The sequence below is a fragment of the Cnephaeus nilssonii genome, assembly GCF_951640355.1.
Source record: "Cnephaeus nilssonii genome assembly, chromosome: 12".
Taxonomy (NCBI): Eukaryota; Metazoa; Chordata; class Mammalia; order Chiroptera; family Vespertilionidae; genus Cnephaeus; species Cnephaeus nilssonii.
The window spans coordinates 31,450,979-31,465,944 of record NC_137083.1 but is presented as its reverse complement, the minus strand read 5'-3'; the positions used below and the strand labels follow the sequence as shown (position 1 = coordinate 31,465,944).

Here is a 14,966-nt window from a genome sequence, read left to right as displayed (position 1 = left end):
CCCTTTGAGACAGTATGGAGGGACCTGAAAATTATTATGCTAAGCGAAATAAGTCAGAGAAAGACATCTCACTCATATGTGAGTGAGAAAGACATCTCACTCATATGTGGAATATAATGAACAAAATAAATTGATGGACCAAACATTTTTTTTTAGTTTTCTGATGACAGCTTTGAAGTGCTAACCTGAGGTTCCTGTAAAGCGTTATGACCATATTTATAGCACCATAATAATAGCCTATTACCTTATCTATATATATATATATAAAAGCCTAAGTGACCGGCTAACCGTTTGACCATCTAACCATTGCTATGACGTGCACTGACCACCTGGGGACAGATGCTCAATGCAGGAGCGGAAACCACAGGCATGGAAACATGGAACAGACATGAATTTCGGAGGAAAAGGGGGAGGGGGAGGGTGGGAAGAGATTAACCAAAGATCTTATATGCATACAAGAGGCTCGGTGCACAGGGTCCCTCAGCCTGGCCTGTGCCCTCTCGCAATCCAGGACCCCTCGGGGGATGTTGGAGAGCCAATTTGGGCCCAATCCCCGCAGGCCAGGCTGAGGGACCCCTTTGGTGCATGAAAAGTATGTTTATAAGAATCTTAGCAACTTATCAGCTGATGTTTGCTGAGGTTCTTCGCTTTCTGCCTCATAGCCATCTTTTTCTGATTCCTTTATTCCTCCCTCCAGCACACATTTCTTAGTGTCAGGCACAAATCTCTGATATCAGATATTTGATGGGGTTCTCCGAGATAAAGCACGGGGATAGGAAAGCATGCTTGTGCTCCTCCAGACCAGAACAAGCTTCCCAAAGCACCTGCTTACAGCCTTTCAGGATCTCCCCCTTCAACATCCCCGAAAGCCTGCCTTTTGGCAAAATTGTCTCTAAAGGCGCAGAAATCAGTGTCACTGTTTCTTTCTTCCTTATTTCCAAAAGTATGTCCTGTAGACAAAGTCCTACACTTCTTCACTACCTTTAGCTTTTTACAAGTGTGTGTGTGTGTATGTGTGTGTGTGTGTGTGTGTGTGTGTGTGTGTGTGTTGATACACAACTCTAGCAGATGTAATTAGGCAAAATTGTGGGGTGGGGCTCAGTTAATTCATTAGCAATTTGGCAAACAGGGCAATATTACAGATAATATACCCCATGGTAAGAGGCTGAATAAAGAGCAAAGGCTTTTTTTCTTTTTTTTTTTAACTAGGAAGAAATAGGTTATGTCGAACAGTGAGGTCGTTTTAAGCTATTTTAGATAAGTGAAGTCTGCATCCAAAGAACTCCTATGTGTCATATAATAATGATTTGAACAGACCTAAGCCATTTAATCAAGGCTCAGAAAACCAGCTGGCTGTCAACACAGTGGCTACACAATGGTGGACGCATTCACTCCATCATTTATTCATGAGTTCATTCATTTCACACACATTCATTGAGGACCTACCAGCAGGCAGGCACTCGAATAATCAAGCCAAGAGTGCTGGAGCACTTTCTTTGTGGTAGACACTGCGCTGCCTACTCTCAGCTTAATTCTCCCTGTACTCCTTTGGGTCGCCGATCACAAATGAGTGAAGTGACTAGTGAGGGATGAAACTGCGGCTGCAGCACAAGCAGGCAGGCAGAACCAGGGGACAGGGGTGCATGACACAGCACAGTCCTCCTAGAGCTCTCGGTCTAGACAGGGAACCAGAGCAAATAAACAACTCACTGAGGGTGACTCATACTCTGCTAGCTAGAGGCGTACTCACAGGCTCTGGGGCCCCAGAAGAGAGTTCATTTATAGCCAAGCATCGCTTGTTTACTCGCATTCTCCCCAAAAACAATTTCTTAATTTATTCCCCCTCTCCTCATTTGAAAAAGAAAATAAGATTTAAAAAATCTATAATTTTCTTTTTAACTAGTGAGATATTTTCCTCTCTCCTTTGATATTTGTGCGGTGAGTATACATGGCTTAAAACAACTGCTTTTTGAGGACCTATGTTTAAGCAGCGGGAATTCAAACACATCATCAAGGGGGTTTGCCAGCTCCAGGATGGAGCGGCCAAACCAGGACTCCCGCCAACCATGCCTGGCGTGCAGTGAAGGCCCAGGGCCACCAGGTCTTCCTACGTTTGACGAAATGAAGAAATTCAAATTTTTCTCCCGATATGTGAGTAAATAACACGAATTCAGATGTCATGAACACACAGTGGAGGACAAATAAAACATACTTCTCAGGTTGAAGTTAGCCTATCGACCCCTGGTTGCCATTACTATTTAAAGGGGCATAAGGTTTGTTTTCTGCCTTTGAGGCGCTCACAACATCATGAGAAAAAGATAGTAATGGGAGAGGGATGCAGGAAAAAAATGACAGTGCGAGACAAAGATGGTCAGTGCCCAAGAAAAGGAAGGTTGTACGTGGGATCCCAGAGGGGACTTATGCTTTCAGCTGAGACACAGCCCAGGGCAAAGGTGCGATCTGTCTTCGGGTTTTACAGGAACTGCAGAAGGAAAGGGCCGGTGAGGCACAGGGAACCATGTGAGTAAAGCACACGAGGGACAGTGCAGGTTGCACATGGCACAGAGGAAGGGGGCAGTCAGGTTTCCTTGTGGGTTGTGAAGGGGTGGAGTGAAAGGCATGAGTGGGGAGATGGGCCCGATTACCCAGGACTTTGAAATTCATGGAGATACATTGCCTGCGGCATGGATCTCCAAGATCCACCAATGCGCGAGATATTGGGCATCCTTAAATAAAGTAAATAAATGAAAACAAAATTTGATCGTCTAAAACCTGGGGAAAGCTCTATGCCCTACCAATCTCTGGATGATGGTCAAGGCAATTCACAAATCAGATGCTCTAAGATCTAACCCTACATCCTGAAACCTGTTTTGGTTTGTTAATCCAGTTTATTACTTGATCACATAACATTTTTTTTTCATTTGAACATTTATTTTTAACCTAAAAAGAACAAACAAAAATTGTCAGCGTTGCTGGATGTAACAGGAAAGCCATTTAGGCCTTCATGCAATGAAGTGATGGTGATTGCGGTAACAAAGACATTTTAAGAGGAATGCGAACCAGGAAACAAAGGGGGAGAGAGACTGGGCACAGGAAGTCTGCCAGGAGGCTATCACAATAGTCATAGTAGCTAATGGCCCCTTATTACTTAGTATTCCCTGTATGTCAGACATCACCTGAGGTGCTGTTCATATTGTACATATTGCAGTGAGAACCAGAATTAGGGTAAAAGCAGCCATCAATATCCAGTTTGGGGTCAAAGACAGATCAGCCAGTATTCTCCATCCTCCTCCCAGTCTCTCAGCTTCCTCTAACATTTTTTCATTCTCTTTTTCCTCTCTACACCTGCCTTTGCCCTGTAACTCCAATTTGAAAGAAAACAAACGTTTGAAATTTCATTGCTATCATTAAATCTTTTTTTTTTCAAAAAATTGAGCTTTACTTCCCTTTCTTTGTTGTTCCCTGTTATTTTTCTTCCATATATGTTATAAGCTAGAACTAATGGAAAAAGTAAGTTGTTATCTCTGTATGGGGTTTTAGGGCTTTGGGATGGAATTAAGTGCCAAATCCTACTTTCTCCTTTTTTTTTTTTCTCCTGGGTTGCAAACACGTAAGAATCAAGAGCCAAAAGAAAACTAATTTCAATTCTTGTTAATAACTGAGCAAGTGCCTGATCTCACCCCCTACCTCAGCCTTCTCCCCAGTACAAGCCTTCTCTGATACTAATGCTAGAATACTGGGCAAAGACCACAAACCAAAAAGGCTTGGGTTCCCACAACCCCGGTCTAATGGCTAAGGCCTTAGAGCAGATTCCAAGCCTACGTACCCACACATCCATACCACTTGTATGCGTAGTGAGTGGCAGGTCTTCCTTCCCCACCTGCTGCGGGGGGGGGGGGGGGGGGATAGAGAGGGTCAGAGCTGCTAGGCAAGTGCCCCTCAGTCTGCACAACCCAGAGACTGGCAGTGCCAAGTGGGCATGAAGGTGGCCGAGGCTGGTCCTGAGAAGTTGGCCCCTCTGTCAGTCTACAGGAGGCAGGAGAGCATCTGCCTGTTCTCTTAAGTACGGTGATACTGACAATGAGAGAAAAATAGTCCAGTCAGTGAATGTTAGCCTTCGCCAACCAGATCTGCAAATTCTCCCCTGTGGAAGAGAAAAACAAAATGGGAAAGGATGGCAACTAAGGAGCAGAAATTCCCTTTCCTTGAGGCTAACACTAAACCCCAAAGGATAACATTTTAGGAAAGCTGCCCAGACCTTCTGCCCAAAATTCTTTCTCCAGAGATATCCAATGCCATCATCAGTAATTTATCTGCAACGGCCTTTCATCTGATCCCGGGACTAGGCTCTCCTTCAATATGAATATCCCTGAAAGCAATAACATAAACAGAATGTAGTACTTTAATGGGAACTGGTTTTGCTTAGGGCTACATAGGAAGCTTAGGTCTTGGGAACAAGGATGCTGAGAAAAAAGGGGGAGAGAAAAAGAGTGGAAGAGCCCCAAGGTTCTTCTATCTATGTCATTATAACACACTGCTTGAATGCTGATATGCAAATGTCATCATTTTCTCCACTGATTTCAAGGATGACTTTGATTGAAGTCCTAGGTATTAGCAATGCCCTATCCCCTGATTTTTCAGTAAAATTGCCATACAGGAATTTAAGCAAGAAAATTATACATATATGTATACATTTATAAAAGGTAATATTAATTTGGTGATGGAACCCTAACATATTACTTAAGCATAACAACTATCTATAATAATAAAAGTGTAATATAAGGGGCAATCAGGCAGGCAGGCAGAGTGGTTAGGGGCGATGAGGCAGGCAGGCAGAGGCAGTTAGGGGCGATCAGGCAGGTGAGCAGTTGGGGCGATCAGGCAGGCAGAGTGGTTAGGGGCAATGAGGCAGGCAGGCAGAGGCAGTTAGGGGCAATGAGGCAGGCAGGCAAGCAGTTAGGGGCGATTAGGCAGGCAAGCAGAGTGGTTAGGGACAATCAAGCAGGCCAGTAGGCAAGCGGTTAGGAGCCAGCAGTCCCAGATTGTTAGAAGGTGCAAGCAGGGCTGAAGGACCACGCCCCCACACAAATTTTGTGCACCGGGCCTCTAGTATATTGTATAGGTATATATTATATAGTATTTAATATATTAATATATATTATGTATAATTTATTAATATATTTTAAATATTTAATATACTATGTAATATATAAATATATACATATACTATATTATCTATAATTAATGTATGTTGTATAACAAAGTACATATTATATGGAATATATTATGGAATTATATATAATTGTTGTTCTAAAGGGATATGTTAAGGCTTTATCACCAAGTTAATTTTTTCTACTTTATTAATTTAACACGATTGGAGGAAGAGTGGAAATAAGATTTATATGAGCTAAAATGATTTCTGATACCCTTAACACTGTTATTTTTTGAATAATTCAAATTAGAAACTTTGGCGCAAATTGAGGAGAAAAAATGTAAAGCTGTTACTTGGAATGTTGTCACCTTAGTTATTTCCAGTGGAAAAGAAACTCTTTCAGGAAATGGGGTTTGGAATTGTTTAACAATGTGTAGATGTGTTTGATGACCTGACAAGGTCCCTTAAAATCTTGTGGTTCAATAAAGCAGCCCCTCTCTGTGAAGACAGGAGACCATGCCGTGCTACAGTGGCTCAGGAAAAATATGACAACCTGACAATAGACCTGCATGCTGGGAGGAGAAGTAATTTATTTTCCCTCTATTCTCTGTACATGCTACTACACAGAGAGTCAAATGCACGTCCATGCATGCGTAAGGCAAGAGAATAGAAATTAATTTGCTTCACTCATAGAATTCCAGCCACTGTATGCTAAGCTGCTGTGCTTATCTCTGGAATCGAATTCCTGTTGTTCTGCTTTTTATATAAAGTAGCATATTGTTTGCTGAAAAATGGAAAGCTCATTTTATTAAGTATTTTTGTTCCTGCGGTTGTTCTTCAGAACATGAATTCTGCTACCATTTTTCAAATGCATTTCTGAATAGTTTGCACTGCTGACTCACTAGCCCCTCTCTGACAGGGATTTTCTCAGTCATTTTCACCTCTGTCCACATCACAGCTCACTCTTCTGCGGCATTTAGATCCATAGCACAGCAGGTGAAGTGATGTAAGGGCAGAACAATGGGAAACACACACCTTTTCTTTTAAGACAGGGATATGTACTTCCATCCAGCGTAGTTTTGACAAGTCTTTCTTCCCCCCACCCGCCCCACCCCCCACCCCCGCTTTTTAAAAAAGTGTATGCTCTACTACTCAACAGAGTCACATTTAAAAACATGAGGACAGATGAAATTTGTCCTCAGAATGTACAACTTCTTTTCACAAAATTGAAAACCGTTGGTGAGTGTTGCAGTCACCGCATTCTCGGGTGCTTGGGTTTGTGCACATTAAACAGGAGAAAAATCCCACCGAGACCCCACTTGATGCTCCCCACAAACAGCTACTCTTGTTGTGAGTCTGTTCTAAAATGGTGTACAGTAGGGCCTCCATATCCACGAGTTTCACATCTTGACTCAACAACCATCAGATTCAAAATACTTAGAAAAAAACATCCCAGAAAGTTCCAAAAACCAAAACTTAAATTTGCCAGGTGCCAAGGCACTACACTGAATCCACATGAATGAAGTGATGTATAGACGTACCTTGTGGTAGTCTATATGCAAATATAGGTTATATGCAAATGTTCTGCATTTTACATAAGGGACCTGAGCATCTGCGGATTTGGGTGCCCTTTGGGGTCCTGGAACTAATGAATCCCCCGCTGATACTGAGGGGCGACTGTATGACATGACACCTACTCCAGCTACACACAAGAAATCGCTTCTTTCCTAGAATGTGACTGACAGTAAGGAGCCATCCAGCTGAGTTGACTGATTTTTCAGAAATTAATAAAAGGAAACCATGGGGACCTGTGTGAAATGGGGCGTGTGGTAGAGGTGCAGGTAAAGTGGGGCCAGGGTTCAGTAAAGGTGTTGATGAAGGTGGAAAAGTGAGGGTTTTGAAAGAGAATATTGAAGGGAGTATGTAAGCTGGAAATGACTGTAGGGAGGAAAAAAACACAAAACTCGGTAATAGTAACCTCAATATGATAACACCATAGGAAATCATAGGTGTTTTTGGTTTGAGATTATCAAAATATTTCTAGAAATTTAAGTGTTTCTAGAAATATTTCTCAATCTTGGCACTAGTGACACATTGGGCTGCATGGTTGCTTGTCGTGAGGGTGTGCTCTGTGCATTGTAGAACGGTTAGCAGCAGCCCAGGCTTCTACCCACTAGATGCCAGTGGAGGTCCCCACCCTGAGTCATGATAACCAACAATGTCTCTATACATTTCCACAGGTTTTCGAGGGAGGGTAGAACCACCCACAGCTGGAACCACTGGCCTAGCCCTAGACCAACGGTTTTAACGTGGGCTGCATAGTAAGAAAGCAAACTATCAAAGTATAAGGACAGAGCCCCATTTCCTAAGACTGATATTTAATTGGTTTTTTGTTTTCTAAATTCCGGAGATGATGCTATTCAGTTTCTGAAGTATTATAATCACTTTAGAAAACAATCAGGGAACGCCTACTATGTGCCCAGCATTGCCTTAGATGATGAGAGCACAAAGATGAATGAGACATTGTCCTTGGCCTAGAGAAGATTAGGATCTAGTGAAGAGATAGACACATAGCAGATACTTTTCTGGTATGTTACAGTCAATGTCCTTAAAGTTAAATGTGCAGGACACTATGTCAGGACAGATGGGAGAGCTGGTAGCCTAAGGGCACAAGGTTTGAGAAAGCACTACTTTTCCACCTGAGTGGCTAAAATTCAAAGGCAGCAACATTAAAGTAGTAAGGCAACTGGACTCACATGCATAGCAGTTTTACTACTGTGTACATATGCACACATACATGCACTTGTGTACACACACACACAACAGAAATGCATCTATTATCTATTACAGGAATAGTCATAGCAGCAGATAGGAGATGCTCTCGGTGCCTCACCCAAAGCCTCTTAGCTCTCACTGTTCTCATACATGCCACTGATTCTCTGCAAGGGAGCTTTCTCTGGCCACAGGGGTGTGCTCTGCCAGTACCTAGACCAAGCCCAAAATGCCATGGCATTACCACCCTGAAGCAGTCATCAGCCAATGACAAATAAGAGTTGTCCCATCCAAGCTAGTGAATAAGATGGGGCATTATGTCCCAACTCCCTTTCTATGCCATCTTCCCAAATACCCCAGTGAGAATGAGACCCACATGTGCTCTTCGACGCACTCTATATTGGATTCCCTCTCCTGTCTATATCTTACTTCTTCACTCCCCTGTAAAATCCCAAATCAACTTCTTGAACTCAATTCTATGTCTTTGGGTTTGCTTCTGGATAACCCAGCTAAAGACACAGCATTATTCATAAAGGCTGCAGACTTAAAGAAAGAAAAAACACACAAATGTCCACGATAGAAACATGGCTGAAAAAAATTGTGGCACATGCATATAATAAAATACTATGCATCAATAAAAATACACCAATTATAGCTTCTCATCACTACTGGAATGAATCTCACTAAAATAAATGATACATACTTTATGATTACATTAATATAAAGTTTAATATCAGGCAAAACATGTTAGTACTGAAAGGTATGGTGGTGGTTATCTTCGGGAAGGGCGGGTAGATAGGGGAGGAACAATGGCAATGCTCCATTGCTTAACATCCATAATGTTACATGGGAATGTTCAGTTGGTGATAATTCTCTTATTTTTACCCTTTTTTGTATATGTATTTCAATTAAATGTTTTTTAAAATCTAAACATTCATCATAGAGGATGTGAGTAAAGCTGTCGATGATGTAACAGGGAGGGCAGGAGTTGGGGAAGAGAGGGCAGAAAAAGATGTGATAGTAGCATTAGCTCACATTAGGGAGGGCCCCTAACCAAAGATGCAGTAGCCACCATGAGACTTCAGCTAAAATCAGTAAAATAAGCAGAGGGGGGCCCCGAGCCTTCTCCTGGCACTGAGAGGCAGAGGGGATCAGAATCTGTATAACTTTTTCTCACTGCTATTTTGTCTGTGCCTTGCCTCCACATTCATCATTCTAAGAGTAACCTGCTCCTTTCTGAGCTGCCTTGAGTATTGAAAATTTCAGCACCAAAATGTAGAATCTACATAGGGAAACAAATAGAATATATAATGAAGCATTAGAAGTGTCAGCCATGCTAACTTTTCAGAACTAAAGAAAGTTCTTTTCAAAGTCATGACATTGTTTTTAGAATGCTCTTCTCAAACATTCACTTTCACTGTGCACCATTGGTACTTAATGAGCATTTTGCACAAGTAAGACAGACGGAGCATCAAAGGCATCTAGGTGGTCCTTTGCCACAGCAACTATGCTCTGTTGGTAAATAACTGTGGAAATGCATCAGCAATTTTGTTCCTAATTGGTAGGTAAATTAATTATGGATAACCAAGGGGTCATTCTTATTCTTTCCTAACTCCCTGCTGCCTGATGCTTGTAAAAGATTTTGTTTGCTCTAGTCAAAGGATTTTGATGTCTTTACCTCTTGACCTCTAAAAGATCTTTCAAGGGAGATGCCATTTTCTGTCTTCTCATCCATGTCTTTATTCCAATTCATCAAATTAGTTCACAGAAACCTCCGTGAGGGCCTGGTTGTAAAATGTAAAACCGGAGCCACGTTGCTGTCAATAGTTTCTGCAATCTTCATTAGTATTTATGAACGTGAACCCAGGCAGTGGAGTTATGTTCCCATTACTGAAAGCCTGTTGAGTCCCATTATTGTCTTACCTTAATTGGACTTCTGTCTGAGAGGAAAAAAATAAAGAGCCGATTTAATTTTCTTGTGCCATTGACCTGTGATATCTGTAAGGCATAGACTCGCCTCATCTCTACCAAGGGGGCCCTAGGAGGACTGGTCATCTTGATATTAAACTTCTCAAATAAATTCATGCGAGACCGGGGTCAGATAATAGATAATGAGCTAAACTGAGAGGTCATCTTCCTGACTTGAAAGGCTCCTTCTGTACAGTAGGGACCTAGTTGTGAGGAACTAATATAGCGAGGGGCTTAAATTTCGATTTTGGAGGTCTTTTTTTGGGGGGGGCGGGGGCGGAATCCACCATTTTCCCAGTTCTTCTCCCTTTAGTTTGGCTTTTTCATGCTGTTGCAACAACAAAAGATGAAGGAATTTGTTTTCCATCTCAAATGATTCTTGCTCCGTTGATGAGATTCAACTGGAGAAAGGGGAAACTCCCCCGGGTTGCCTCACTCTAGAGAACTCTGCAGCTGATCTCCAAAGAACCTGATCTCCAAAGAACCATGTGATAGCTCAGTGGCCTGTAACTATTTCCCAGGTGAGCCATTTGACTTAGAGGTAACTCAGTGATTTGGGAAGGTGACAGGATCAGTCCCCTAGGCCTTCAAGCTTCTCTGTCCCTTGAAGTGACTCCAGCAGCACCTGAGAAAGAGCTTGGTTTTCTCTCCTGCCCCCTCACTACCCAGCCAGGAATATTTGGAATAACCATTCAGAAACGGGATTATTCTCACATGTGGACATTTCACAGACATGGTTTACCTTTTCTTCTGGCTCTCCTTTCATTGTTTCTCATTCTAGTGCAGACACAGCAACCATTTATCCCAAGCTGAAGATCAGGGCACTTCCGCTGACAACGGATCTTTTAGAATTTATAATGCACTTTTTTGAAGTATTACTTGAATGTGTTTTATGTATTTAAATGATTTAGACACTAGACCATACTTTGATATATATTTAGCAAAACAAATTTAAAGGTTAATTTATAGTTTAAAAAAAAACTCTACCAAAAGTACTATTTGTTCATCACCCACTTATCAAGCACTTGTTATATTTGCAGCGGTCTCATTTTAATAATTTACTTGGCAAATTCTTCTGCCTGACCTTGCACTTTTTAAAATTTTATAATTTTTTTACTTTTAACAAAATAATACATGAATTTAGCAAAATTTTTACATGAATTTAGCAAGTTTATAAGAAGGAGTAACAGTCTCTTGCTTCATCTTTTCTTAGGCCAAGTCCATCCACTTTGACTCTTTTGATAATGTCCTTCCTCTATTTTCTCTTTCTCTCTTTCTGTAACTCCTGCTGATTGAATTTTCAAATTTCACAAAATATTCACTAATTTTCCTGCTTTATTTTACATCTTAGCATTTTTGTCAAATTTTGAGAATTTTCTCAAATTTATCTTTCAATCCTTACATCGAATCTCTCTCCTATTTCATTTCCAAAGTTCATCGTTCTTCTCTGAATGTTCCTTTCGAGAATATACCATACCTATCTCATAGATGCAACATCTTCTCTTAGCACATTATTGTTTTAAAGCTTTTGTTTTCTTCCTGCATTGTTTCTACTCTACGTTTCTTTTTTCTGGGTGTTTCAGTCACTCTTTTTCAGGTTAGAAGTTTACTTAAATGTCTGGTAATCCTTAATTGTCAATTTATGTTTTCCTATTTTATCTCCTATTTTATTTTCCAAACTGCTGTATATGAGTTCCCTTGGCTCTATTTCAAGAATGAGCAAAAGTTTTGTGGAGTGCATTATATGGTAAATATTTTTAGGGCCATGCAATATCTGGTGCAACTACTCAACTCTACAATTGTAGTGGGAAACTAGCCATAGGTTATATGTTAACAAATGAGTAAAGCTGTGTTCTAATAAAACTTTATTTGCAAAATAGGTAACAGGCAGAATCTGGCTCATGTGCCATAGCTTTCCAACTCTTTCTCTATATCAATGTTGAGAGTTTATATTTTAATACTTTTCAATAGCAAATATTTATTTTGGCAAAAAAACAAAAAAAGAGATAAAGCAAATGTGACAAAATGTTAACAAATAGTTAATTCTAGGTGATTCCAATGCTATATGTCCATATACTTCTCTTTCATTATTTCTCTAAGTTTGAAATTTTTCAAAATAAAAAGGTAGGGAGGAAAAGTCTGACTGTATTCTGCCCTGATATATTAAAATAACCTCATGGTAAATAGTGGCAACATTATGTAAAAGCCAAAGCTATATTCCTTACTTAGGATCCTTAAAAATGTATTAATGTTCAACATTTTAAAATAATTTTTAAAAAGTGGGAATTGAAACATTATTACTATGTTTTCAATAATAAGAATCAATATCAGAGTTATTTTATTATATCAAACTAGCCTATGCTTAGAAAAACTGCATTAAAAATTTAGGGACTTCCTTCATATGTTACAATTAAGTAAAATGTTGAATATTTTAACACATTTTACATCAAGTGTAAGAACCTCAGATGTGTTATTAACTTTGCTATTCTTAACTAGACAACCAGTCTCCCCCAATATTCTGTTGATGATATTAGATGATTTCAAGAAAAGATTTGTAAAAGGAAAGTTTTACATCTGTAGTGTTTTTTATTAATTATCTCACATGCCAACAATCTTATCAGTAACCCTCACCAGCTCAGAACACAAAAAACAATCCATTTTCTCACCTGTTAAACACATTACTTTTAAGAAACTTACATTCCAGAACAGCTGTGTGAAAATAGTGAAATATTTAAATTAAAGATAGAACACATTTCTTTTATAAATATTTTCCTGAAAATCTAATAACATCAACTGAACACTGGTGGAGATTGATTGTGTAGAATAAAATAATTAATAACACATCTGAAGTTCTTACATACTTGATGTAAAGTGCATTAAAATATTTGACATTTTACTTATTTGTAACATATGCAAGGAGATTGTAAAATTTTAAATAAAATTTTTCTAAGCACAGACTAAACAAATTTAGTTTTATGTGACATAAGAATTCTGATATTGATTCTTACTCCTGAAAATACAGTAATAATGTTTCAACTCCTTTGTTCACTTGTCCTAACATATATTAAACCATAGTGGAAAACTATGGTAATTGCAAAAAGATCATCCTGCCTTGGAACTAGATCAAGAGAAACAGCATTATAACATAGAGAGTTGAAATCATGCAATTTAATATTGCAAGTGTCACAAATCAGTGGAAATGATCAATATATTTAGTACTTTTATATTTCTTTATAATTTTCACTTATATTAAAATTTACAAATTAAGGAACAGAATGGAAAAGTTAATTTGCCTAAGGACTTATGACTATTAAAAGACATAGAAGAGAACCGCATATACTTTTTCTAAATAAAAACCCATGTACTCATCCACTATATCAGTGGTCGGCAAACTGCAGCTCCCGAGCCACATGCGACTCGCAAGCCGCGGTTTGCCACTCTGTTGACTAATGAGTTTGCCAACCACTGCGCTATATCATTCTGTCTCACTATAAACAGAGATATAGGTGTTTGGTTTGGTGAAAGTGGCAGAAAGCTAGATGAAGGTTAGTCAAGTCAAATGGTGGGTGATATTACAAGATCACTAAGAGAAAAAAGTCATAATAAGTGAGGAATAAATTTGGTATAAGGGACTACACTTACTAACAGACTTTATATGTGGTATGAAATGTTCCTGTAAACCACCTAGCCAGCCCCCAAGGGGCACCTATGGGTCCTAGGCAGGAAAGGGCTATCTGGTAAAATTTGAAGTTTTATTTCATTAAGGAATCAAGGGGCGCTTTTCCTCCATAAAATAACTGCATCCAAGAACAATAAGACGTTTCCCAATGGGCGAACCAACGTGAGCCTCAGAAATGGTGGAACAGAGCTCAGGGAGGAGACAACAAAGACAGCAAATCCCTGAAGAATCAGAAATCGCAATGTCCTCCAAATTCCACTTTCTCGTGTCATAGTAGGGTTGTAATTGGGCACATTCGCTAAACCACATTCACAAGCCTCTCTTGAGGTTGGGTGTGGTCCTGTAACTAATTTCTAGTCAATAATTTAAGGAATAGGTATAACTGCTTCACACTCCCCTTCTCTTCCACTGATGAAGACAAGGCTCTAGCAATTGGTACAGCTTCCACATATAAGGAACCTGGGTTCTTGAATCACCAAGTGGAGGAGAGACACCCACTAATGAAGACCTTAGACTGCTGCATGAGGAAGAAATAAAATTCCATTGTGTTTGAGCCATTAAACTATTTTGGATCTATTTTTCAATATGGGTAAGCCTAATCTGACTAAGACAATTTGTCTATGCATCATTCAGACATAAGCAACATTCTTCTACATCTGAGGAAACACCAAAGTTTGGCAGTGTGAAATAATATGTACACAGTAGTTCAGAGTAGGCGACATAAAAACTGGTGATCAGAGTGGCAGCAGATATTGGCAAGAGAGACATGATGAACGGAAACTAGAAGAGGAGAAACATAGATGCTTAGAGGGCTGCTGCTTAGGAAGTCACAGAGAGCTATCCAAAAGGGACAAGGTTGAGAGAAGGTCATTTGACTGAGAGCTACTGACCCTTTACAGTTAGGAACAAACTTTAAAGCACAGTTATCCACCTTCTTCATATTGTTGTTGCCTTAAAAATATTCAGGTTATATGTGTTTATGTGGATAGGAACATGCTATATACGGATACATGCATATATGTAGTCAGAATGTATATACCCCAACATGTGAAAATATTAACACTGAAGGATTTTAGGTAGGTTTTCTTTTTTTCCTTTTGAATCATTTAAACTGTTTAAAGGAAGCATACCATACATACATAGTGAAATTTTTTTTTTCATTTCAAGGAAGAAAAAATTTATTAATTGTATATTTTCATGAAAATATTTAAGTGGCTATATATAAATAAATATGTAATAAGGATGAGATACAAAGTTTTGTCCAATTCCTACTGTGAAATCTTTCAAGAAATGAATATTTACACACCACAGAGAATATGACCACATGTTTGCCAGCTCTCCTGTTACACAATAAGCTCCTTTGAAGGCTGGAACTGTACTGTGTTCCTGATTATC

At 39.5% G+C, this 14,966-nt stretch overlaps 1 protein-coding gene across 2 annotated transcripts in view; it reads left to right on the top strand.

Annotated features, from left to right (window-relative positions):
- GRM3 (glutamate metabotropic receptor 3) overlaps positions 1-14,966 on the top strand; it is a gene marked incomplete at both ends in the record, with an annotated part of 84,521 nt that overhangs the window by 43,052 nt on the left and 26,503 nt on the right. The gene's annotated exons all lie outside the window — the stretch shown is intronic.